At 46.3% G+C, this 23,520-nt stretch overlaps 3 long non-coding RNA genes across 3 annotated transcripts; 2 read left to right on the top strand and 1 right to left on the bottom strand.

Moving 5' to 3' along the window:
- Window positions 1–6,747: 6,747 nt before the first annotated feature.
- Window positions 6,748–9,832, bottom strand: LOC135810958 (uncharacterized). Its single transcript, XR_010552478.1, has 4 exons — window positions 9,754–9,832; window positions 9,473–9,568; window positions 7,115–7,163; window positions 6,748–6,797 (listed from the first exon to the last, which is right to left on the bottom strand). It is a non-coding gene; the product is annotated as an uncharacterized LOC135810958 (long non-coding RNA).
- A 2,452-nt stretch (window positions 9,833–12,284) lies between these two features.
- LOC135810777 (uncharacterized) lies at window positions 12,285–13,472 on the top strand. The gene is made up of 3 exons (XR_010552383.1): window positions 12,285–12,497; window positions 12,687–12,772; window positions 12,953–13,472. It is a non-coding gene; the product is annotated as an uncharacterized LOC135810777 (long non-coding RNA).
- A 1,091-nt stretch (window positions 13,473–14,563) lies between these two features.
- LOC135810776 (uncharacterized) lies at window positions 14,564–23,103 on the top strand. The gene is made up of 3 exons (XR_010552382.1): window positions 14,564–14,633; window positions 20,450–20,583; window positions 22,653–23,103. It is a non-coding gene; the product is annotated as an uncharacterized LOC135810776 (long non-coding RNA).
- The last annotated feature ends 417 nt before the right edge of the window (window positions 23,104–23,520 follow it).

Below are 23,520 nucleotides of genomic sequence, written 5' to 3'. Positions count from 1 at the left end.
ATGGGCTGCACCTCGTGCGTGGACTATCCTACATGAATATCACATGCCAGATTCGGTTGCCCAGCACTCCATAAATCCTCCAAGTGATGTGTGCTCTCCACTGGTCTGCAATAGCGAGTGCATGCGTGTTAATCTGACATTTTCTCACCTTTCTGCCCGTTCGCAGCTCAGAAAATGACAATGACCATCCTCATCTTCTTGTGTAGCTGGACATAGACAAGTGCACCAAGAAAAAGAGCCACATTTCTCTAAAGAACTCGCCCAGGGCTGCTGAAAACTGAAAAATAACCTATCTCACAGTTTGGGGCTTTTTACCCGTGAATCTTCAATTTGCGACTAAACAAACTATTCACAGCAGTGCCAAATTTTCTGGGTCACTGAATGTGGATGCCAGCGCCCTACAAGCAAACCTAAAATCAAATCAATGCGACCACTGACATTACAGCTGGGTCATGTTGTAGAGAGGTCCATTAAAATTCAAAGGTCAGCACAAATGGTCAAATTCCGACATTTTCTCACCTTTCTGCCCGTTCGCTGGTCAGAAATTGACAATGACCATCCTCCTCTCCTTGTGTAGCTGGACGTAGACAAGTCCACCAAGAAAAAGAGCCACATTTCTCTTAACCCATTGAACGCTGATGACGTCTATAGACGTCATTGAAAATGCCCCCCATGCGCGGGATGACGTCTATAGACGTCATGGGATATATAGTGATTTCCGTCACTATCAGGTGTGTGAAAGCACTGTTAGTCAGTTGGATCATGATCCTGCCTCTTGTACGATAGGTCGTCGGTACGAATCCCGCTTGGTAACACTAAGCGTCTTTTTTTCTTCTCTTTTCAGCGATCTTTCAGCTGCAATTGCACACATTTAGCGTATTTCACGCAATTTGAGCAAACTTGCGTCCCCTATTGTGAAGCGCTATTCTTTTCGGGGACTGTATCGATTCTGTCACCCTGTGGTTGATGGTCTTGGCAATCATTTCCAAAATATTTGAGGACCCAGTTGCCAGAACCCTGGAGTTTTAGAACTTTCTATTTGCCTTGTTTTTAGCATTTTATATGCAGAGTACCATAGGCAAGGCCCAGTAGCGCTGAATGGGTTAATAACTCGCCCAGGGCTGCTGAAAGCTGAAAAATAACCTATCTGACACTTTGGGGCTTTTTACCCGTGAATCTTCACTTTGCGACTAAACTTTTCACAGCAGTGCCAAATTTTCTGGGTCACTGAATGTGGTTGCCCGCGCCCTACAAGGAAACCAAAAATCAAAATCAATGCGACCACTGACATTACAGCTGGGTCATGTTATAGAGAGCTACATTGAAATTCAAATGTCAGCACAAATGGTCAAAATCCAACATTTTCTCACCTTTCTGCCCGTTCGCAGCTCAGAAACAGACAATCACCATCCTCATCTCTTTGTGTAGCTGGATATAGACAAGTGCACCAAGAAAAAGAGCCGCATTTCTCTAAAGAACTCGCCCAGGGCTGCTGAAAGCTGAAAAATAACCTATCTCACAGTTTGGGTCTTTTTACCGGTGAATCTTCACTTTGCGACTAAACTATTCACAGCAGTGCCAAATTTTCTGGGTAACTGAATGTGGGTGCCAGCGCCTTACAAGCAAACCTAAAATCAAATCAATCCGACCACTGACATTACAGCTGGGCCATGTGATAGAGAGGTACATTGAAATTGAAAGGTCAGCACAAATGGTCAAATTCCGACATTTTCTCACCTTTCTGCCCGTTCGCTGGTCAGAAATTGACAATGACCATCCTCCTCTCCTTGTGTAGCTGGACGTAGACAAGTCCACCAAGAAAAAGAGCCACATTTCTCTTAATAACTCGCCCAGGGCTGCTAAAAGCTGAAAAATAACCTATCTGACACTTTGGGGCTTTTTACCCGTGAATCTTCACTTTGCGACTAAACTTTTCACAGCAGTGCCAAATTTTCTGGGTCACTGAATGTGGTTGCCCGCGCCCTACAAGGAAACCAAAAATCAAAATCAATGCGACCACTGACATTACAGCTGGGCCATGTGATAGAGAGGTACATTGAAATTGAAAGGTCAGCACAAATGGTCAAAATCCGACATTTTCTCACCTTTCTGCCCGTTCGAAGCTCAGGAAACGACAAAGACCATCCTCATCTCCTTGTGTAGCTGGACATAGACAAGTGCATAAGAAAAAGAGCCACATATCTCTAAAGAACTCGCCCAGGGCTGCTGAATGTTGAAAAATAACCTATCTGACACTTTGGGGCTTTTTACCCGTGAATCTTCACTTTGCGACTAAACTATTCACAGCAGTGCCAAATTTTCTGGGTCACTGAATGTGGGTGCCAGCGCCCTACAAGCAAACCAAAAATCAAATCAATGCGACCACTGACATTACAGCTGGGTCATGCTATAGAGAGGTACATTGAAATTCAAAGGTCAGCACAAATGGTCAAAATCCGACATTTTCTCACCTTTCTGCCCATTCGCAGCTCAGAAACAGAGAATGACCATCCTCATTTCCTTGTGTAGCTGGACATAGACAAGTACACCAAGAAAAAGAGACATATTTCTCTAAAGAAGTCGCCCAGGGCTGCTGAAAGCTGAAAAATAACCTATCTGACACTTTGGGGCATTTTACCCGTGAATCTTCACTTTGCGACTAAACTATTCACAGCAGTGCCAAAGTATTCTGGGTCACTGAATGTGGGTGCCAGCGCCTTACAAGCAAACCAAAAATCAAATCAATGCGACCACTGACATTACAGCGGGGTCATGTTATAGAGAGGTATATTGAAATTCAAATGTCAGCACAAATGGTAAAAATCCGACATTTTCTCACCTTTCTGCCCGTTTGCAGCTCAGAAACAGACAATGACCATCCTCATCTCCTTGTGTAGCTGGATATAGACAAGTGCACCAAGAACAAGAGCCACATTTCTCTAAAGAACTCGCCCAGGGCTGCTGAAAGCTGAAATAACCTATCTCACAGTTTGAGGCTTTTTACCCGTGAATCTTCACTTTGCGACTAAACTATTCACAGCAGTGCCAAATTTTCGGGTCAATGAATATGGGTGCCAGCGCTCTACAAGCAAACCAAAAATGAAATCAATGCAACGACTGACATTACAGCTGGGTCATGTCATAGAGAGGTACATTGAAATCGAATGGTCAGCACAAATGATCAAAATCCGACATTTTCTCACCTTTCTGCCCGTTCGCAGCTCAGAAAACGACAATGACCATCCTCATCTCCTTGTGTACCTGGACATAGACAAGTGCACCAAGAGAAAGAGCCACATTTCTCTAAAGAACTCGCCCAAGGCTGCTGGAAGCTGAAAATAACGGCAGGGTCAAATTTCTTGGGGCACTGCCTACGGGTGAAAGCCATAGTCAGCAATCGCATGTCATCACGTACATTGAAAATCAACATAATTTTGCGAATCGACCTTTTTTTCAGGATCACTTTTCAACGAAGACGAAGCAAAGTCGGCCGAACGAAGCCTAGAGGAAGAAAATCACCCTCTCCACTTCACCATCACGATACTGACATAGATACGAGATGAAACAACTAAAAAATCCACAAGAAAACTGTACGGCGACTTTGGTCTGACTTTGGTCTGAGAATTTCTATCACAATCAAAAATGTACGAGGAGCACTCAAAAATAAGCCACAGACGTACCTTTATCGCTCTCTACTCCTTTTTCAAGGCACAAAAGTCGACTCTCCACTTTCAAACCAGGAACTAGACATACCAGTGGTCCTTTTCAGCTGCTCCACGAGCGCAGGAAATGATCGCCAAGGGGTGCAGAGCAGCATCCATTCCAGAAAAAAGAGCTAAAATACGAGTGAGACTGCATGCCTGAGTACATGAGTACATGCAGAAAATAGTCAATTTCAGCGTTTCTGCTCCAAACAGCAACTAGCTTCGACTAGAAACAAAGATTACACCAAAGGATCAAACAACAACCATTTTCTGCAGTTTTTTGCAGATGGCTTCCTTGTGCTTGGCCCAGCACGCCAAAAATCACACCTCGGAGGAGTACAAAAATTACAACTCTCAGATGTCCTCGATTGCCGGGCCTCCTAGCAAACCAAAAATCTAAGCAATTCCAGCACCCACATTGCAGCTGGGCACATTTACCCACAGGTACATTGAAATGAACAGGTGTGCACAAATGGTCAAAAATTCACCATTTCTCACCTTTCCGACTATTCACAGCTGCAACATGGACAGTGACCACCGTGAATTCCTACTATAGTCACACAACGGGTAGTGCACGACAGAAATGACACACATTGTCATAAACGACCTGCCCAGGGCTCCTGAACCCTGTAATTCATCTATCTCCAAGTTTGGGGCATTTTGCCCGTACATCCGGAGCTGGAACTCAAGCCAGCTACGGCAGGGTCAAATTTCCTGGGGCACTGCCTACGAGTGCAAGCGGCCTACTAGCAAACCAAAAATCTAAGCAATTCCAGCACCCACATACCAGCTGGGCCCATTTACCCACAGGTACATTGAAATGAACAGGTGTGCACAAATCGTCAAAAATCACCATTTCTCACCTTTCCGACTATTCACAGCTGCAACATGGACAGTGACCACTGTGAATTCCTGCAGTAGGCACACAACGGATAGTGCGCGACAGAAATGACACACATTGTCATAAACGACCTGCCCTTGGCTCCTGAACACTGAAAATCACATATCCCATATTTTAGGACATTTTGCCCATATATCCGGAGCTGGAACTCAAGCCAGTTACGGCAGGGTCAAATTTCCTGAGGCACTGCCTACGAGTGCAACCGGCCTACTAGCAAACCAAAAATTTAAGCAATTCCAGCACCCACATTGCAGCTGGGCCCATTTACCCACAGGTACATTGAAATGAACAGGTGTGCACAAATGGTCAAAATTTCACCATTTCTCACCTTTCCGACTATTACCAGCTGCAACATGGACAATGACCACTGTGAATTCCTGGAGTAGGCACACAACGGGTAGTGCGCGACAGAAATGACTAACGTTGTCATAAACAACCTGCCCCGGGCTCCTGAACCCTGAAAATCACATATCTCCTATCTTAGGACATTTTGCCCATACATCCGGAGCTGGAACTCAAGCCAGTTACGGCAGGGTCAAATTTCCTGGGGCACTGCCCACAAGTGCAAGCGGTCTACTAGCAAACCAAAAATCTAAGTAATTTTATCACCCACATTGCAGCTGGGCCCATTTACCCACAGGTACATTGAAATGAACAGGTGTGCACAAATCGTCAAAAATTCACCATTTCTCCCCTTTCCGACTATTCACAGCTGCAACATGGACAGTGACCACCGTGAATTCCTGTCATAGGAACACAACGGGTAGTCCACAACAGAAATGACACACATTGCCATAAACGACCTGCCGAGGGCTCCTGAACCCTGCAAATCACCTATCTCCAAATTTGTGACATTTTGCCCGTACATCCGGAGCTGGAACTCAAGCCAGTTACGGCAGGGTCAAATTTCCTGGGGCACTGCCTACGAGTGCAAGCGGCCTACTTGCAAACCAAACATCTAAGCAATTCCAGCACCCACATTGCAGCTGGGCCCATTTACTCACAGGTACATTGAAAAGAACAGTTGTGCACAAATGGTCAAAAATTCACCATTTCTCACCTTTCTGGCTATTCACAGCTGCAACATGAAACAGTGACCACCGTGAATTGCTGCAATAGGCACACAAAGGGTAGTGCTTACAAGAAATGACACACATCGTCATAAACGACCCGCCCAGGGCTGCTGAAAGCTGAAAATAACATACACCTAGTTTGGGGCATTTTGCCCGTACATCCGGAGCTGGAACTCAAGCCAGTTACGGCAGGGTCAAATTTCCTGGGGCATTGCCTACGAGTGCAAGCGGCCTACTTGCAAACCAAACATGTAAGCAATTCCAGCACCCACATTGCAGCTGGGCACATTTACCCACAGGTACATTGAAATGAACAGGTGTGCACAAATGGTCAAAAATTCACCATTTCTCACCTTTCCGACTATTCACAGCTGCAACATGGACAGTGACCACCGTGAATTCCTGCAATAGGCACACAAAGCGTAGTGAAACGACAGAAATGACACACATTGTCGTAAACGACCTGCCCAGGGCTCCTGAACCCTGTAATCCACCTATCTCCAAGTTTGGGGCATATTGCCCGTACATCCGCAGCTGGAACTCAAGCCAGTTACGGCAGGGTCAAATTTCCTTTGGCACTGCCTATGAGTGCAACCGGCCTACTAGCAAACCAAAAATCTAAGCAATTCCAGCACCCACATTGCAGCTGGGCACATTTACCCACAGGTACATTGAAATGAACAGGTGTGCACAAATGGTCAAAAATTCACCATTTCTCACCTTTCCGACTATTCACAGCTGCAACATGGACAGTGACCACTGTGAATTCCTGCAATACGCACACAAAGGGTAGTGCACGACAGCAATGACACAGGTGTCAATGTCGACCTGCCCAGGGCTGCTGAACCCTGAAAATTTCGGGCTTTTTGCCCGTACATTCGGACTTGGAACTCAGGCCAGTTACAGGAAGGTCAAATTTTCTGGGGCACTGCCTACGAGTACAAGCCGCCTACTAGCAAACCAAAAATCTAAACAATTCCTGCACCCATATTGCAGCTGGCCCTATTTCCCCACAGGTACATTGAAAAGAACAGGTGCACACAAATGGTCAAAAGTTCAACATTTCTCACCTTTCCGACTATTCCCAGCTGCAACATGGACAGTGACCGTCACGAATAGCTGCAATAGGCACACAAAGGGTAATGCACAACAGAAATGACACACATTGTCATAAACGACCTGCCCAGGGCTGCTGAACCCTGATAATATCCTATCTCCAAGTTTGGGGCTTTTTGCCCGTGCTTCCGGACTTGGGACTCAAGCCAGTTACAGCAGGGTCAAATATCCTGGGCAACTTCACACAAGTGCAAGCGGCTTACTAACATACCAAAAATCTAAGCAATTCTTGCACTCACATTGCAGCTGGGCTCATTTACACACACGTACATTGAAAGGAACAGTTGCGCACCAACAGTCAAAAATTCACCATTTCTCACCTTTCCGACTATTCACATGTGCAACACGGACAGTGAGCACCGTGAATTCCTGAAATAGCCACACAAAGGGTAGTGCACAACAGAAATGACACACATTGTTATAAATGACCTGCCCAGGGTGGCTTAAAACTGAAAATAACCTACCTCTAAGTTTGGGTTTTTTGCCCGTGCTTCCGCACTTGGAGCTCAAGGCAATCAAAGCAGGGTCAACCACCGTGAATTCTTGCAATTATGCTAACATGTCGGCCGGTGTTGAGGAAGGCCGTGGCGGACAGAAGTTGTGGCGAAGAGCCAAACAAATATGCAATCTTTCTAAGCCCGGCGCTCCGATTCCCGATCTGTGAAATGGACTTTGACGACTACACGTGGTGTAGAGAAGGCCGCCTTGCTAGCTCGCCTCTTCTCTCAATATTCTTCACCACCTTCTTAGCCAACACACTGCATACGGCTAGCCAATGTCACGGTTGCGGAGTCATTCGAATTTCAATAATTTTAGAAGTACAATTAGTGTTCTTTGGACCCTATCAAGCGAGAGAACTGCATCTCACCTCGAAATTTGGTGTGTTCCACCAAATTTGGACCCATTTGCCGTGAAATTGCCCGTCACGCCTCAAATGACGTGCGCAGCTAATAGAGAGGCTAAGCTGCACATTATTTTGAGGTGACGCAAAAGTTGAGCTCACAGTATTTGGCTCGAGCGTCGAAAAACGACGCGAATGACCTGCAGCTCACTTCGAAAATTGGAGTTTTATCCGTCCGACCAGTCAAAAATCTACGACTATCCGTCGATCAGTAAACCCATCATATCTCAGTCATTTCTTGACCAAATTCCACGGGGTCTATCGCCGTTAGAAAACACCATGCTATCGTCTCGAACAATCGCCGAAGAGCTACGACGCTCCCTTGCAACGAAATTGTCTGCCGAAAGTAAATTCACGGAAATTGCGATTTTTCTGCGCTCGGGAACATTTCAAAGTCAGATTTTTCTTTTTTTGCATGACAGTTACGTCACCAAGCACATGCTCATGACGTAAAACCAAAAAAGTGTTCCGTACACAAAAATTCAAAGTCCAGCGATGGAGGAGAGTGAAATGGCGAGACAATTTGGATTCTGCCCGCAGATCTGGCGCTGGGGCAAGTTTGGCAAGTGGCGGCGCTTGACTTGTGGCTTTATAGATGTTGAATGTGGGCTCTGTGCATTCGTCGCGGAAGGACCTTTCCAGAAAGCATAAGATCCTGGAATTCGGCCAATGGAGACTAAAGTTATGATAATTTGAAGGTAAAAATAATTATTAATATGTCGTGAAATTGCAATTTTGGCCTTCGCAGCGATTTTGTCGGACGGATAAGGGTTAAAGGGGAAGTTAAGGCTAAAATCAAAATTTCACCAGTTGTAGTCTTTGGGGTGCTGAGTCGAATGGTCTTGGTCCGAGGAAGCTGAGACGCTCCCTTCCTACTTTATTCACAATCGAACTCGCGCACTTCCACCGAAACTGGGTGACTGCGCCCTACTAGATGGGGATTTGTATGCAAAATTTCACTAAAAGCGCCATTTCGTTCTTATAAAAGCACGGATGACCGCGATTGGCCCATATGTTAGAGTCTTTTGGACGCTGAGTCGACTGGTTTTGGTCCGAGAATGCTGCAATGCAGTGTTCCTCCTTTATTCCCAATCGAACATGGTTGAACAAGAGGTCACGTGCTCCTGCGTACACCAGTCACCTGGTCGCCGTGCCAGCCTAGCACCTGCAGGGTACAACTTACAGCCTGTTTGGACCTTTTTTGGGTGCACTCCTGTCACTCTAGTTGAACTAGAGTTGAACCTTGGTGTGAAAGTTGTCATCATGTCATCTTTTTTAGCCAAATTTGACGTGAAATTGCCCGTTACATCGGAAACAACGGTTAAGATGCACGTTATTTACGATATGACGCGAAAGGTCAGCTCGCGTTATTTGGCACGCGCGTTGGAAAACAACACGAGTGTCCTGCAGCTCGCGTCGAAAATTGGAGTTTTACGCCAGATTTGACGTGAAATTGTGCGTCACGTCAGACATGATGCGAAAGTTCAGCTCGCGTTATTTGGCACGAGCGTCGAAAAACAACGCGAGTGACCTGCAGCTACAGTCGAAATTTGGAGTTCTACGCCAAATTTGACGTGTAATAGCGCGTCACGTCGGAAATACCGTGCATCTTAGCCTCTCTATTATAGCTAATGCCTACTTTCGACGTGAGTGGTAGCTCTCTCGCGTTGTTTTCTAACGCGCGAGCCAAATATCGCGATAGGAACTTTCGCGTCACGTCGAAAATAGCGTGCAGCTTAACCTCTCTAGCGTGCCGAGTGTCTCAGCTTGCACTCACCGTACTGTCACTCCTTTACTTCTCCTGTCTCCTAATAACGGAGCTGTGAGCTTCAGCTGCGATTGAGAGAGGGATGGCGTCGCGTCGGTGACCATTCTGAGAGCAATGTGTAAACAACACCGAAAATCGCAAAGAAACAAAAATAATAATAATGGATATGTCTGGCGGGCCAAGTAAACGCTGCAGCAGATGCATCACACTCTACAAGAATTCCCATCAGCTTTCCTGGCAAACTGAATAAGCAGCTGGTGTTCGCAAGATGAGACGCTTTCACGGCTTACCCGAAAGAGAGAGAGAGAGACCAAGTCTTTGCGTTCGTCACTGAAGTAAAGACGAAAAGAGTTTCCTATCATCCTTGTGACCTTGCCATGTTCCGAAGAACCTGCTGCATGCACCGTTCTTGTACTGGCACAGTGGCTAACGACGTCATTGCCATTCCGTTACCAGGTTACCTCCGGATCAATCGGAGTGATGCCTACAGACAGTAGCTGCTCACACTCACAGTCACACATGTCATTGTGTGGTTTCAGGAGCAGCGACTTGCGCGTAGAATCTACTACTGTACTTTTGCCTCTCCTGAAACCATGGAAACTGCCCCCAATCCCTCGGACCCGTCTGAAGGTGATGACGCTGCCATGGATGCGGCTGAGAAGAATGATAATTATTATGGATCGTGAGTTGTTTGAGGTTGTGACGGAAGACGCACTAAATTTTGCGGAAGCAGAGACGTTTGATAAGCCAAATCTGGCCATCATTGCTGATGTGCTATTATTGGAGACTGTGCTTATATTACGGAGGATTAGCAAGACGAAATTCGCGTTCGCGTTCACGCTCCAAGGAAAGTCGAACTCAGTGACGGAATTCGCGTTATGAGAAGGATTAGCAAACAGAATTCGCACATGCGCATGACGTTGACACGACGGACATTGTGTACAGACAGTACAGCGTGGTAAATTTATGACTGCCCTGACACGAATCCGCGATTCCCGTTCCGACTACTTTTCCGAACGAAAAATGCGAAAGTTCGCTATCCAGTTCGCGAACTGAAAAATGTTTGCGAACGCGAACGCGAATTTCGTCTTGCTAATCCTCCGTATTAGAGATAATACGGTATGTAGGTTATTTGCACAGCACACAAAATAGCGATTCTAAGGATGCAACAAATTTCGTGATTTGGCCCAAATCTGCAATTTTCTGCCAATAATTCCGCAAGCTCCTGGCAAGTTCGGCACTTTTCGCCGCATTTTGTTGTTGTTTTCTGCCGCAATTTATTGCGCCCGTTTTCGAGAATTTGTCGGCAAATTCCCACAGGGATAGTGTATTGAGCAGGAGTGGTGGTTTGTGCCGGTTTACCGATTGCAAGGTTCGACGTGCTTCTCGTGTGCTTCGGATAGGCCCCGTGTTATATGCCGGCATATTTTTTAGCATTTTCGGTACAATCCGCAAACCCAGCAATTTGGGCTGCTGATGCAGCATTTTGGGGGAAACGGAGCACTTGGCCGTTGTGTATCAAGATTGAGAGAAGAAAAACTTCCCAAACAAGAACGTCACTTCCGCATTCCGTGGGTTAGCTTCTTGTTGAGTAGTTTATGAATTGTTTCCCATGGCAACTCGAGCAAGCCTCTTAGTTAAGTCTTATTGAGTATTTTCTGACTCCCTGGTTTTGACGGCGTGTGCTGAGGATTACAAAAAAGTGAGCATTTCCGAGCATTTTCGGCAAGGTATGGGAGCATTTTCGGCAAGGTTTACGAGAATTTCCCAAAAGCATTTTCGGCAAAGTTTCGGGCATATTACACCGGGGCCTAGCTTCGGACGGCAGTCCTCAGTCAGTCAAGTGTCGGCAGCGCGAGTTCCAACCTGAGGAGCAGCCATCTTTTTTTTTCGGATATTACCGCCGACGTCGCAATATCCTAGTTTCGCAGGTGTGGCCGAGCAGTTTAGGAAGCCTAGCGTATGAGCTGCAAAGCGCGTGGCATGGTTTTTCTGTGAAAGCCGCCTTCCATTAATGCATTGTGCTGCTGTATTCCGTCCAGAGATCGAGATGCATGGATGTATCGAAGCTGTGGCGAGTTTTGATGAACTCGTCGACGTATCCACACTTGAGTCTTCAATAAACATAATTATATGTACGACTCATAACCGTATTGCATTAGTATTCCTTCTTCGAGAGCAGGTCACGACTGATTTTCGTTCCTTCGTGTGCTAGCGGACCCCTGCGTGGTTTGCGTTTTGATGAGCCAGCGATTGCGGCTCGGTCGATCGGGTCGAGGTGTGAAGATCTACGGACGTCTGTCCGAGCCGAATCTGCCGGCGCACTGCCTGCTGTTCGCGCAGTCTAGAATCTTCTGAGTAGATCTACGTCTAGTGCTACTAGTTTGAGTGTCCGTAGGCTAGGCTGCATCTAATGCTAGCACAGTAGCAGACGAGCAATTACTTCCCAACCAGGTGATTGTCGTTGTCTGGTGGAATTCTCTAGCTCTGTACAGAAGTCACCGTGCCACGTGCTAACTACGTGTGAGTAGCTGATTGGCCCATTTCAAAGTTCACACCAGACCGCGATGTCCTTCTCCATGCATTAGCGAGTGCTTTACACGATGAAGCGGTTGTATTGTTACTGGTACAGTGGTAGACCACGCGGCTAGCACTGCTAGACTGCCACGGGCAAGGGCCGTTGGACGGCTTCCGAGAATCGTATGGTGTAAGGTCAAAGTTCACGCTCGAAGAATGCTAGCAGCTGCATCCGCTCGCCAGCGAGGCCGGGTTGAATCAACTTACTAACTAATATTACTTTTTCCTTGTAGATCAAGAACATGTTTCATTATTCGTTGTTGTTTGGAAGGAAGCACGTAATGTCCTTCTTCTCCGTTTGCTTTCTTTGAGGCTAACCCGAGACACTGTAAAGCCGGCCAGCATTTGATAGGTGTGTACAGAGCAAAGATAAGATGTAGTCGATAGGCTTATTTTTGAAGGATTCCGACTATCGTGTGCAGGTTTCTCAACTGGAGCGCCACGGGGAGCGAAGAAGGTAAATTTTGGCCTTCATCTCTTTCACCACGTGTTGTGTATTCCTCGCGAACCATCTTTGCGCTTTACAGGAACACTCCTGCCCGCATAACAACATGTGGCGTCTTCGTGTGGGTCCGCAGTAAATATAAAACACTGTCCTGTGATGATTCAGCCCTGTCTTCTGTTGTCTTTCTCTTTTTCTTTGCAGCCAAGGAGTGTATCAAGAGGCTTGATGCGCATGCGCGGTGTGACGGCGGCACACTTCTGGCTGCATCTTTTTTCATTTCCCAAGAGGTAAGAATTTCCTTTGTCGACTATCATTCTTATGTCGTAAGGGGATTCTGGTGTCCTAGTTGACCACCTTATTGAATCGTGAATAGGATGCACCTCCACTTTCTCCTTCACTCTTGCCAACTAGCAGTTCAACAAGCACACGATTATCTACTAACAAGCGTTATTTCTGTTGTTTTGTAGGAAAACATGTTGCTGTGTACCGCTAGCTATTGCGGACACTGGGATTGCCCTGCGGGTGCGCCACTCATATCACCTTGTCGGTCACAAACACCTGCTACGCTGTCGTACCGTCCGGATGTTTTGCGGCCAGAACCTTTGGAACTCCAGGTATCCATCGCTGGAAGGGGTGCTCTCCTTTCGTTCAGGTACAGTACCCATGTTGGATCAGTTTTACTACAATGCCTTTGTCCGTGTTTTCACTGCTCCTTCCTAGCTGCATTTTGCATTTCTGGCATCGACGCCAAAATATAATTAATAGGATCTGGGCCATGAACCTGTAGTTTTTTATGAGTTTCCACTCAAACCTATCTATTTCCATTTGGGAAGACAGCACAGGATGTGCGCTCTTACAACTCACTTCGCACTGCTGGTATTGCCTCTCATAAAAAAAGAGATTTGTTCGATTATATCGTGGCGCTGTTTCAGAAACCTAGCGACGGTTTGTTGCTCCACCTTGGGACCTATCTGTCCATACAGCTTATGTAGGTCTTGCGTTTTGTGTGTGGGGGGGGGGGGGGAGGGGGTATGATTCCGCCTGCTATTGCTTGGTGTTTATGGTTCCGTATCTCCTGTCGTGGTCCTGGAAATCCGGTCGAATGACCAGGGCCGGCGCCCTCAGTGTGTACAGAACGTTGCATGCAGTGTATAATTATATTGTTCGTATGCGTACTCTCGGCTTCATGGCCAGCGTCCTGGGCCGCTTGACCTCCGACCAGATTTCCAGGTGCATGACAGTAGTTAGGATAATGACATAGATCAACCGAAATCAGGAGCCTGTAAAATGTGCTAAATGTTTGCTTTTTATCATTTTATGCTTTTCTTTATCTGCTTTTCATGAGTTTCCAATAATCGCTACTAAACTGACTAATTTCTAAACCTAATATCGAGAGTACCTATACTGTAATGTTGATGGATACTCCACTGAACAGTAATATCTTAATCTAAAAGCTAATTATTTTATAAACCAAGCTAATAAGTTTAAAATGCTGCTGATCTTCGGCAGAAATATAACCTGAACCTAAAACTACAATATACGCCAAACAGTGAAGTAAATGCTGCTGATTTCCAGCAGATAGATTCGCTGGAGCTGACCTAATCCATACTAAATTTAGTTGCTAAAACTGCTATTCGAACTAACCATACAGTGAAGTTAATAAGAACTATGGCTAAAATTCCAATCAGAACTAATTGATTAACATAGGAATACTCATAAGAAGGAGGGAAACTTGGTAACTGCATGAGCTGTATGGGCAATAACTCCATGGCAATAGAATTTTTCGCCATCTCCCGAGATGGTCGTGAATCCTGGCTTCTAAGCAACCAATAGTGCAATGAAATTCTGCAATTCAATGTTCGCCATGATCCATTGTGGTTGCGACATCCTGTGCTATCTCTCTTGTGTACTTTCCCTGTGGTTCACGTACTTTTGTGGATGACCTATTAGTTGCAGATGTCCTTTTCAGCTGGATGAGTGTAATGCTTGTTTGGTATCACATAATCCTAATGTTCTGCATTTCTCTCTTTGTTCCCTTCCAATGACCACATGGGCATGGGAGAGTGTATTCCAGGATGCAGGACTGCAATAACATGCTCTCTCAATGGTGGCCGTGTTTGTGAGCCATCTGTCACTCAGTGTGCACAGGTAGGCAGCTTCGTGGTGTATATGTGTTAGACTCGGTAGGCAGTCGGGAGTCAGGTATGCAGTCTAAATCCTGAAACGGTCGGACGGTATGCCCCTACAGCATCTATAGATAGTGTACTTACTCCGTTAACAAAAACTTCGTGATGGAATTTTGAGGGGCTGATTTGGGCACAAACTGCCGTGAAATGAGTCGCAATCACTTTCTTGGCCTTACCTGGTATGCCATGACAAAGGTAGGATGCAAGGAAAGCGACCTTTCACAACAAGCCGAGCGGAATCGATGGTTGCGTTGTGGAAACATAGGTGATGACAGTCATGGCGAGCAAAACTGAAATACCACTTCTCCGAGGGGATATTGCGCTGCTTGGCCTCTCTACCACTTTAGCACTGAGTAAGTTGGAGAGTGATAGAGAGCGATAAAACGGAGCAGCGAACCCACATAATGAGCGAGTGAACAAAGAGCTGCTCCGATCGCACGGCTCAATGTAAATAATTCTGAACTCAAGTTCTTGTTCAACCTGCGCAAAGCCCAGATTCGAATGCTGATGACCATGCATTCTTTCAGAAGTCTGCAGTCCAATGCCAGTCTCTTGGCTAAAGAAAGTCGACTGGACTTTCTAGCCGCTGCCGTTCAGTGCTGGTATCCATTAGAGAAAATAGAATCAGTTTGGCTGTGCCTTTACTCCTCGTTTCGCGGAGTTCTGGAGAGCGAAGATGAAACCAGGGAGTCATGAAATATTTTTCACGGCTCCGTGGTGGAAACGAGTAATCGCCATCGTGGCGGATCATGCAGCTTGAAAGCCAACTTACTTGAACGACGGCGACATCAAGGCCAGCGGAGTGTAATCAAAGAAGCCGAGGCAAGGCTGAAACGAGCTGAACAACGACTCGAGAGAGATGACGACTCGCGTACAGCAGATGACGACTCACGTGCAGCAGATGACGACAGCGACGCAGGTCAAAAATGAATCGAGCGAAAGCGACGCAAACTGAACTCTCTGCTCATTTCGCCAACAGTTTCTCTTGTAAAGACGCTGTACATAGGCTCAATCACCTTCGTCCAGTGATTGGCAGTTGATACAAACTGTTCTTGACCTGTTCTAAGCATTTTCATATCCATCAAAATCCATCACGAAGTTTTTGTTAACGGAGGAAGTAGTTGTATTCCCGGTATGCAGCCACTGTCCTACCCAATATTGTAGACAGCAAGCTGTTTCAGCCATAAAGGCCCCATCAGTATAGATAGTGTAGTTGGATTCCCAGTATGCAGTCACTGTCCTACTCAATGTTGTAGACAGCAAGTTGTTTCGGCAATATAGGCTATCTTCTTTTTTTCATTGCTTTTGGTGCGTGTTTGTGGCCGTGACGCCGAGACCTCAGGTCGCCAGAGTCATCAATGCCCCACCATCACTGCTGCGTCTCGGTGCAGCGCCTGCTCATTAGTTGTCACGTTTATCCTAGTCTCTGTACCATTGTCTTTACTTATCCTTTTCGAGCTGGTTATGTGAACATAGTAAAAAAAGAAAATAGAAAAAAGCCCCATCAGTACAGCTATGAGCTTTAAAATTATTATTATTATAAGCACTATCACAATGTAAGCGGTGATGCCTACTTCACTTGTGCCATTCAGGATGATGATAAAGAGAAAGACAAACAGAAAGCTCAGAATCTTGAAGAACAATGCTGCAGAGAACAATAGCTGTGATCGATAGGATGCGCTACAGAAAGGTGAAAATTACTAGTTCATTGATATAATAGCTGGTGAGCCAAGACAGAAAAGGCTGGCGCACCCTGAAGGCAACTTGCTAGGACCAAACTGTTCAAACCACTCCACACCGATTATTCAGAAATGAGCTTTAAAAGCAGATTAAAATCAAATTTTCACCAGTTGTAGTCTTCGGGGTGCCAAGTCGAATGGTCTTGATCCGAGGAAGCTAAGACGCTCCCTTCCTCCTTTATTCCCACTCGAACTCACCACTTCCACCGAAACTGGGTTACTGCGCCCTATTAGATGGGAATTTGTATGCATTTTCACTAACAACGCCATTTTGTTCTTATATAAACGTAGATGACCGCGATAGACTCATATGTTGTAGTCTTTTGGATGCCGAGTCGATTGGTTTTGGGTCCGAGAAGGCCGCAGTGCAGCGCTCGGCCCTCATTCCCAATCGAACATGATTGAATAATCCATGTGCTCATGCATATTTGTTGCACATTTTTGACTCAACAGTATTCTGCTTATAACCGTAAGTGTTGGAAAAAACGGATAACTTCAGCCCTCACCATCGTCTACACGGATTTCAAAAGCGTCGACCTCCATTTTGAAAACATGGTGGCTGGCCGCGCTACCCGTAGGCGCACGTGCCCACCGCGTGTCTTAGCGCGAGCTTCAAGCTAAAGTCAGTAAAGATCATGTCGCCCACTCATTTTCCTGTGTTTCCCCATTTCTTCGAACTCGCTCAGCTTTTGCTTCAGCTTTTGCTTCGCTCGTGCTTCAGCTCCACGCTTTAGTCTGAGTTTAGTTCTCTTGTCTTCTTCCAGCAGAATACTGCAAACTCTACAGCACGTCGAGCTTCTCCTAGAAGAGTTTCTTTTGCGTCGAGGCAGACTGTCGATCGTTTCAGTCCTATCTTGCCGTCGTCTCATGAGCGCCCCGGAAAGCAACAGTATCTATTTTCTTGTCGTTCCATTTTCTGGCGAACTCATTCACCTACTACTTCTTCCTTTATGAAAGCTTCAGGTGGCTGAGTTCTCCCACTAGCGACAATCATGCCTTGGAAAAGAACAGGATATTCCTAAGGTATATACAGCCAGTGCAGTGATGTCAGTGTACTGCACTGCAAAAAGCACCTGCATGTAGCTGTGTACTGCGCGTAGTTGTTGTTTGTTTTGTCGAGAAAGAATCCCTTTCGCACTCGCGCGGGCCGCGAGGGCGCAGCACGGAAACAGGTCTATTGAATTCATTTCTTGGTCGATTTTGACAACCAATACGTCGTTGTTTTTCTTTTTTCACTGGCTATCCTTTCTCCGCTTCCGAATTGCGATGCCGTCCACCTGGAGAACCTTGAAGTGAAACGAGTGGAGGCCGGTTTCGGAGGTAATTTCCGGCCAAACGGCAATCAAATCGAAAAATTCGAAGCGGACGATCTGTTGGTATCTATCGAAAGAAGACGTTGGTCCATAAAAAATCTTTGGAAACTACACCATATGAACCAAGGAATTACGGTAAGTTTGAGAATTTTGGTACATTAGCTGTACGCTGATTGGTCGATTAGCGCGACCGTTGAGAAACGGGCCAGTGACGCTTTGTACAGCGTTGGTGAGGGCTGAACTTGTAAACTTTTGGTCCTCTTTTTTAATTTTGAAATCGTAACTGATGCAATACACTGGTGCTACACCATTTTATAAACTTGTATTTGTACCAAAGGTCTAGCGCCACATGAATTTCTTTCCTTCCCCAGAGCTAGCTGGCCCCCAAACCCTGTCAAGTTCTACCAAAATATCTACTGACTAGGTGGTGGTAGTGGTGATGGTATCACTTCCATTAGCTTCAGTTCAGCGAGGGAAAGACTCCAAAACACAAACTGTTGTCCTTGTGGCTACTTTCTCTGTTAAAGGGGAAGTTAAGGCAAAAATTAAAATTTCACCAGTTGTAGTCTTCGGAGTGCTGAGTCGAATGGTCGTGGTCCGAGGAAGCTGAGACGCTCCCTTCCTACTTGAATCCCAATCCAACTCGCGCACTTCCACCGAAACTGGGTGACTGCGCCCTACTAGATGGGGATTTGTATGCAAAATGTCACTAAAAGCGCCATTTCGTTCTTATAAAAGCACGGATGACCGCGATTGGCCCATATGTTGTAGTCTTTTGGACGCTGCGTCGACTGGTTTTGGTCCGAAAAGGCTGCGATGCAGCGTTCCTCCTTTATTCCCAATCGAACATGGTTGAAGAAGCGGTCACGTGGTCCTGCGTGCCCAAATCACCTGGTCACCACGCCAGCAGGTGACAACTTTCACACCAAGGTTCAACTCGAGTTCAACTCGAGTGACAGGACTACACCCAAAAAAGGTCAAACAGGCTAGTAAGTTGTACCCTGCAGGCACGGTGACCAGGTGACTGGTGTACGCAGGAGCACGTGACCGCTTCTTCAACCATGTTCGATTGGGAATAAAGGAGGATCGTCGCATCGCAGCCTTTTCGGACCAAAACCAGTCGACTCAGCGTCCAAAAGACTACAACATATGGGCCAATCGCGGTCATCCGTGCTTTTATAAGAACGAAATGGCGCTTTTAGTGACATTTTGCATACAAATCCCCATCTAGTAGGGCGCAGTCACCCAGTTTCGGTGGAAGTACGCGAGTTCGATTGGGATTCAAGTAGGAAGGGAGCGTCTCAGCTTCCTCGGACCACGACCATTCGACTCAGCACCCCGAAGACTACAACTGGTGAAATTTTAATTTTTGCCTTAACTTCCCCTTTAACAAAAACTTTGTGATGGATTTTTGAGGGACTGGTTTGCGCACAAACTGCCATAAATTGAGTCGAAATCACTCTCTCGGCCTTAGCCATGAAAGAGATGCGATGCAAGGAAAGCGACCTTTCACAACAAGCCGAGCGGAATCGATGGTTACGCTGTGGCAACACAGGTGATGACAGCTATGGCACTGAGTTTGAGAGTGGTAGAGAGCGATAGAATGGAGCAGCAAGCCCACATAGTGAGCAAGTTCCGAGCTGCTCTGATCCCACAAACACAATGAAATGATTCTGAATTCAAGCTAAACCGTCACAGAGCCCAGATTTGAATGCTGATACCATGCATTCTTTAGAAGTCTGCAGTCCGACGCGAGTCTCGTGGCTAAGGAGAATTGAGGGGACTTGCAAGCCGCTGCCGTTCAGTGCTGGGAGGAGTATCCATCAGAGAAAATGGAATCAGTTTGGCTGTGCCTTTGCTCCTCGTTTTGTGTAGTTCTGGAGAGTGGATGTGAAACCAGGAAGTCGTAAAATATTTTGAGGACGCCCTGGTGGAAACGAGTTATCGCCACAGCGGCGAACCACGCAGCTTGAATGCCAGCTAACTAGAACGACGGCGACGTCACCAAAGTTCAGCGACGTGTGATCAAAGAAGCTGAAGCAAGGCTGAAAAGAGCTGAACAAGAACTGCGAGAGCTGATGAGAGAGAGAGAGAGAGAGAGAGAGAGAGAGAGAGAGAGAGATGACGACTCGCGTGCAGCAGATGACGACGGCGACGCAGGGTCAAAAATGAGTCAAGCGAAAGCAACGCAAACTGAACTCTCTGCTTCGCCAACAATTTCTCTTGTACAGACGCTGTACATAGGCTGAACTACCTTCGTCCAGTGATTTACAGTCGATACAAACTATTCTTCACCTGTTCTAATTGTTTTCATATCCATCAAAATCCATCACGAAGTTTTTGTTAACGGAGGAAGTAGTTGAATCCTGAGACACAGTTAAAGCTGTCCAGCGCAGTCCATGATTGCTGGATCAAGCGAACAGTTAATCTTTCCAAAAATCCAACTGACAGAAACATGGACTGCATACAGGAAAGGTTTCCACTTTCTACAGGGAAAGTTCCGTAACTTCGGTGTCATAAAAATATACTGCTAGGTCATGAGCTAGAATCCCTGCTGGACTTCAGCTGTTTATAGGACATCGATTGCCTGCTGATTCCAACATATTTTTGAACAGAAATGTTGAATCAAGCGTGGATGTTATTGCACGAGGGATTCTCCTGTTGCTGTCCATCAACTCCTCATTTCCTCTTCTGGGGTTTCTCGTGCATTTGCGTTTTCACTCCAGCTATGGTCATCACCAGGTGGGTGCAGTAGACAGACGTGCAAAGATTTCCCATGGTTGGTCATTGATGATCGTCACTATGCGCAACTTCACTATAGCTGGATAGCAGTGATTCCTGTCAGATCATGCTCCTGACGGTACGTACATGTCTACTGTGCAGTTTTCTGCTGGTCTGATGGTTTTAGTGCATGTGTTAGTGATTACGTCCAACAGCATTGCTAAGCCATTATTACTTCCTGCCCCCACAGATTGTCTGCATTCTACAGCTGTAGTCTTTTCATGTCTTTGGTGACCATAATTATAGGGTTCACGGCTTGCCACTAAAAGCACCCGTACGTGCGCCTCCACTTTGGATTATGAACGCTCGCTACAGGCCGCGACAGCGCCTATCAAATTAAAAAAAATATTGACTCGAAGTCTAGCCGCAGAGCGTACTTTTTGAATTTTTCCTTGGCTTCAGTGGCTTCACTTCACTCGGGCTTTGCATTTTTGCTTCGGTTTTTCTGACTGACCTGGACTTGATGATGGCGGCGGTGGCTGTCTTGGCGAAAGATCCAGTTCCTTCTGAGACACTCTGTCGTCTTTTCCTATCTGCTGAGGTTCTGGCAAAGCGCAGCTGCATCGAACCTGACTAGATGTAGCTGCACGCATCCTTGCCCTGTACATCTCGATCTGTTGCTCTTCTTGCTGTTTGGCCGCTGATGCCAAGGAAGAAAATATTCTTCCTGTAAAGAGGCCGAAACTGAGCAAGGGAACGTCAAGATATGTAGGGTATATAAAGAAAAAGAAATGTCATGGTCGTTTCAGCAGCTCACGACAGCCAACACGCTCCATCGTGTCGGGATTGGAAGTATCCAGCACGGCTGTTCCGAGCGCTGCTGCTCTTGTTATTCTTCTTCTTCAGAAATTCTGCACACCTTGTCGGCCAAAGTACGTGCGCGCGTGCACGGAAAATAGATGCGCTGAGCCATTTTTTGTTCGATTTTGACAAATAATGGCTTGTTGTTTTGCTCTCGACCTTGGCTATCCTTCTACCGTTCAATATTTTTATGGAAACGCAACGGCTCCCCCTGTTTTTTTTAGCCGAACTTAAGCCAAAGTTACTGGTAAACCCGGAACTCCTTTGAAAAAATACGAACGGTGAAGTCTTGGAACGTCTTTCGTGCGTGTGGATTCAAAAATTCAGGCAGTTTGAGCCAACCGTAATGAATCCCGTAGAGTTGAAAGTGAGTGATATTGATGGGAAAATGCGATTTGAGCACTGACCGATTGTGTGGTACAGTATATGCACGCACCTGTCACGTGCAAGATGTAGCCGGCGACGCTAGGATGTCAATCCGTGAACCCTAAATTATCAATGGGAAAGGGGAAGCCTAAAATCAAATTTTCACCAGTTGTAGTCTTCGGGGTGGTGAGTCGAATGGTCTTGGTCCGAGGAAGCTGAGACGCTCCATTCCTCCTTTATTCCCAATCAAACTCACGCACTCCCACCGAAACTGGGTGACCGCGCCCTACTAGATGGGGATTTGTGTGCAAAATATCACGAAAAGCGCTATGTCGTTCTTATAAAAGCACGGATGACCGCGATTGGCCCATATGTTGTAGTCTTTTGGACGCTGAGTCGACTGGTTTTCGTCCGAGAATGCTGCAATGCAGCGTTCATTGCAGCAGCGTTCCTCCTTTATTCCCAATCTAACATGGTTGAGCAAGCGTTATGTGCTCCAGCGTACACCAGTCACCTGGTCACCGTGCCAGCCTAGCGCCTACAAGGTACAACTTACAGCCTTTTTGACCTTTTTTAGGTGCACTCCTGTCACTGGAGTTGAACTCGAGTTGAACCTTAGTGTGAAAGTTGTCGCTTGCTGGCCCGTTGATCAGGTGACTTGGGCCTTGAGAGTTTGAATCCACTGGTCATGCTAACTGTGCACCTGCTGTCGCGATACTCTGTTGCGCGTGATGTTCACTGTGATGCACATAGCATCCAAGCTGCGACTGCAATACTCATTCTGAATATAGTTTTCACGTGCTCCTAGCTGCCATTGGGAGTTGCACTCGGGTGTGGGGCAAGTCTGCAAAAACCCTTCCCCCTCCCATGGCTCTCCTATTCAAAGATCTTGAAATGCAACCCTGCTGTGTTTGCCAATACGCTTTTGGTCTACGCAGACTTTAGGTATAACATGTCTGATTCTTACGTGTCACCTTGTAGATTGTCTCTTGAGGCCCTCTGGAGTGCTCCACAGTCACCAGTGGTGTGTACTGTCCAATAGAAGAGTTGCTGGAATGGATTCTTGCTAAGTACTCCCACTCTTGTGTGCAGTACCCCATATACACCACCCCTGTCTACATCTCTTCTCCACTGTTCATTGCTCTACTTAGGACAGATCATGCAAGAAATATTTGTAGCAATGGTACCATCTTGGACTGCCAAAGGGGGAGAAGGTTGGACCTATCAGTCAATAATTCAGCTTACAACGATACAAAGGTCAAGGTTATTATGGCCTTGATAACAAGTCGAGGTAGGCCTACTTTGTGAACCCTGTAAGTCAATTCAATAGCAGTTATGGACTACATAATGGGAAATTTCAACCTTGCCATCATTTTTGTTTACACCTTCTCCCTATACTTGTGTGAGTTTTTTTGACGGGTGGTTTCTCTTAGCTGCCAGCCACGTAATGGATGGTTTCTTGTACGGTGTGTGTGTGGGAGGGGGGGGGGAGCTATGGTGAGCTACGTTCTGTGTTGTGTGTTGTGTGTTATGTGTGTGTTATTCCAGGTCAACATGTCACGTGTCTACATCCTTCACCATCCTCTAAAAGGGAGCAATACATTGTGGCAATCTACGGTTGCGGCAGTGTTTTGCCAAAAAATGACAGGTGTTCCGTTCCATCCTGGGCTTGGAGGGATACTAGGCAGGGCAGGGGGGAAAAGGAGATCTGCTGGTGATTCCATGACAATTCCGGTTTCTGGTCTAAACAGGCTGGAAACAAAAACAAATATTGCATAGATGTGTGCAAAATACTTGTGAAAACGTTGCTTGAGGTCCATGGCTATGATGTTTTCGTCACAGCAATGGG

Source organism: Sycon ciliatum, chromosome 2 (assembly GCF_964019385.1).
Source record: "Sycon ciliatum chromosome 2, ocSycCili1.1, whole genome shotgun sequence".
NCBI classification, from domain to species: domain Eukaryota; kingdom Metazoa; phylum Porifera; class Calcarea; order Leucosolenida; family Sycettidae; genus Sycon; species Sycon ciliatum.
The sequence above is the reverse complement of the archived record's forward strand: the minus strand, read 5'-3'. Positions and strand labels throughout refer to the sequence as shown.